This window comes from Acyrthosiphon pisum, chromosome X (assembly GCF_005508785.2).
Source record: "Acyrthosiphon pisum isolate AL4f chromosome X, pea_aphid_22Mar2018_4r6ur, whole genome shotgun sequence".
Classification (NCBI taxonomy): domain Eukaryota; kingdom Metazoa; phylum Arthropoda; class Insecta; order Hemiptera; family Aphididae; genus Acyrthosiphon; species Acyrthosiphon pisum.
Genome location: NC_042493.1, coordinates 100483414 through 100487214, shown reverse-complemented (window position 1 = coordinate 100487214; position 3801 = coordinate 100483414). Strand labels below are relative to the sequence as shown.

Sequence of the window (3801 nt, the reverse complement as noted above, 5' to 3'; positions counted from 1 at the left end):
ATCTTTTTCTGGTAGTAGTTTCAACATATCATACAGCTCTCTATTATATTTCTTCCGCCAGATCATCTTTGTTCTATCAATATTAGAATTATTTATTTTCTTCCATATCATGTTATCGAAATTTGTCAAATTTTCTCTCTATTTGTTTTGTCATTGTCTAAGCTTTGTCACCATACATGAGTAGGACTTACATACAATCTTGCTTTCGTTTTTCTAGATAAAATGTTGGATGTTAAAAGGATACAACACCTGCATGTGTTGTCTCCGTCTTACAAATGTTCACCATAGGAAAAACAGCCTATAGTCATAACTAAGAAACAAAATGTTTACTACATAAAAAGAAGAACGTTGGCCGTGCAATATCATTTTTATTTTTTTGATATCACTTATTCGAAAAAAGTTCTTATTGTTTGTTTTTTTCAAACTTGAATAACTTTTTTGTAGTTTGATATCTAAAAATTAAAAACGATATTGCACAGCCAAAGTTATCCTTTTTTAAATTAATAGACCTTTTCTCTTCTTAACTTAACTAATTTGTAAGTTCCTTAGTTGTCTCCACAAATTATGTTTAATTAATTTTCTCTGTACCAGTTTATTCTACTCATTATACCACTAATTGTTCCTTTGTAAAGACAATGTAGAACCATGTTTTTTCTTTCTTAATGTTATTTAAGATATAATAGTAATAAAATATATTTGTTAATATTATTATTGTTATATCTGACCTACTTACATGTCCTTTTAATAATTTAAAAAGTACATTTTCATATCTTAAAATACATTAGTTATATTTACAGAAAAAAGAATCCAAACCAAAAAACAACAAATATGTCAACATTTATACAGATGAAGGTGTTAATCAACAAGAGGTGTTTTTTAAAGGTAAAAATGTATCTTTTTTTTATATTTTAATATTTATTAAATTTTGTATTAGTCGTTAAAGGTCGTCGCAATTGTAATTTTCGAGCATCTAGACATGGTTTAGTAAATAACTGTTTGGGTTGTGGTCGAGTTGTATGCAAACAAGTAGGATCTGGTCCATGTATTAAATGGTAATTAATTATTGGTATGACAAAATTTGTTTTGAAATAAAATCATTTTTAATTAATAGGTGGTAGGTATGTTTGAATGATGTGAAAATTTTGTTGAATTGCAATAATAATAAATCCAAACAATTGTATAACCAATTAATTGAACAAGCTATTACGGCACCGGCAGACAAACAACAAAGCTCTTGAACATTCTGATAAGCAACTAGAGTTTGATCATGCCAGGTTAAGAACATCAAAGTATTTTCAATTACAGGTTAATAAAAATATTATTACAAATTTTCAAAAACTATATATACTATAATTCGATCTTAGTAAAAATAAATACTTATTTTTATATTACAGTGCCAGTATATAATAATGAATATAATTATTTATGTATATGTTGTTAATAAGATTTTGAATAAAAATAACAGTTATTTTGCATACTAACAGGTCAGTAACACAGCTAATGAATCATTTTCTATCTTCAAGCATTTGTAAAAAACTTATATTTTGATAGTACTAGGTTTTAATTTCTTATTGGTTAAAATGGTCCCTTAAGTCTTAATTTTTTTTATTTATAGGTTTTGTTTGACCATGAGTATTACAAAAGTATATATACTCGTAATAAATGCAGAAGACAAAGACAATCAGTAAAATGAAAGAAGTATCATATAGATTTAGGTTAGAGTTCAAAACATGTATAAAAATTTCTATGTGACAGAAGTTTAGATGTACGATGAGTATTCACTTTGGTAGAGAAAAGCGGTGGAGAGTTGAAACATACTTGTATCTAAAGTTATAATGGTAAGCAATTTTATTATAGATTAATGTAAACAATGAAAGCACAAATTTGAATTAAACAATAAATGAAAAATTTTGAATCAAAATTCACATTTACAGTGCTCTAACCATATTATGGGATAATTTATTAAAAAACTACTTCTCTTTGTTCTATCAACTTTCTTCTTAATTTCATAAAAGAATAGAATCAATGTATTAATATGTTTGCATATATCTATGTTAAAAAATTCAATGGTAAAATTGTAACTAAAACAATTAGAATAATACATTCCATTTTTAATGAGGAAAGTGGCACAATGCTAGAAAGTAAACACTAGTCTCAGAGATTAAAAAGTAAATAAAAAAAGAAAATTAATATTTTGACAAAGCTTATTAAGCTTATAAAAATCAATAAAACAAAATGAATAGGCAATAATGTAAGGCGTTCACTATTGTTCAATTTTTATAACAAAATGTAAAACAATGATTTTCATAAATATTTCATTCTGTAACCAATCAAAATACATAAACATAGTAATTTTTAAGTTCAAATTTGGACGAAAGGCACCAAAAATAATGTTTTTTAGTTAATTTGTTGTAATTTGAAAATACTATTCATTCATACTTGAAACTTTTACATTAAAAATATTTTCAAAAATGAATTTAACTTACTGTAGTAGTGGTAGTAGTAGTAGTAGTAGTAGTTGTAGTAGTAGTAGTAGTAGTAGTAGTAGTAGTAGTATTAATACCTATAATAGTAAAAGAAATAACATTAATCCAGTTCTTGGAAGGAACTAGTTTAATAATTTTGTTCAATTTTCAGAGGCATATGGGTTGATACATATTATGATGTTATGTTGCATATATTGTGTTCATTTTAGGTCAGTCCAATATTATTTTGGGTTGGTACATATTATGTTAATCACATTGATATATTAATTATTCCTAACTATAATGATTTTGAATAAAACATTTAAAAATAAACCAACTATTATACTAACATTTTTTACACATTTAATTATATCATATTATTACTATTTATTATGGTTGGTCATTATATAGCATTATATAAATATATATAAATAAATATAATTTCACAAATAATTTATAATTGTATTGTACTTATATGAATACAATTAAGTAATGTGATATTGCTATTGTTTATATTTTATTTATTAAAAAAATATTCTGAATTGTATCAATACTGTTAACGCGGAAAAATTGTTGTTGACCCAAATTCGATACCGCGTACCTATTAACTAAAAAACTGCGCCTTAAGTACAAAAAAATCAGACATGTGATAAGCAAAAATCAGTATCTTGGAAGAAAAAAATTAATATTTATTTGATTATTTCAAGACTATAATTGATAAGCATTATGGATAAAAAACATTGACCTATAACTGATAGGTAAAAAAGTGAGTGATAAAAAGTTAAAAAGATTAAAAATTTGTTTTTTTAATATGCCAAGCGTCTACTGCTCACGTATTTTTTAAAAGTAAAATAAACTACATTTTGAATTGTAACTAGTAGTACTGTGTTGTTTTATTGTTATTGCCATTTTTGAACGGTTTTTTTTGTTGTTACATGTATTTCATCAAAATGGTTATGATGTGCTCAATTCCACTTTGTAAAATTATTGCATCAAAACAACACAATGTTGAACTAAACAAGTAAATATACAATATATTATATTGTATTTTTAATAACGATTTTGCTATTAATTAGGTTTCCAGCATCAGAAGAACATTGGCGTATATGGCTAGACCGTATTATGGCATATTATCCTAATTTTAAAATTAGCAAATTCTAAACTGGATGTAGTAAACATTTTGCTGCAATTGATTTTTTGAAAACCACTAGATCTACATCCTTTTCACTACGTAAAGATGCAGTACCCTCATTATTCGACGTTGATGAATGTGTATATATTTTCAATAATGGTAAGTTATTATTTTATTTTTATTTTATAATTAATAAACTGGTAT

The 3801-nt window shown here is 24.9% G+C and overlaps 2 long non-coding RNA genes across 2 annotated transcripts in view; both read left to right on the top strand.

The window, feature by feature from the left end:
* Positions 1 to 795: 795 nt before the first annotated feature.
* On the top strand, positions 796 to 1314 carry LOC107883705. Its single transcript, XR_003838664.1, has 3 exons — positions 796 to 882; positions 935 to 1052; positions 1112 to 1314. It is a non-coding gene; the product is annotated as an uncharacterized LOC107883705 (long non-coding RNA).
* Positions 1315 to 2969: 1655 nt separating this feature from the next.
* Positions 2970 to 3801, top strand: part of LOC103309409 — a 2025-nt gene continuing 1193 nt past the window's right edge. Inside the window, exons 1-2 of the long non-coding RNA XR_510718.3 lie at positions 2970 to 3486; positions 3542 to 3756. This is a non-coding gene — a long non-coding RNA (uncharacterized LOC103309409). The remainder of the gene's footprint in view (positions 3487 to 3541; positions 3757 to 3801) is intronic.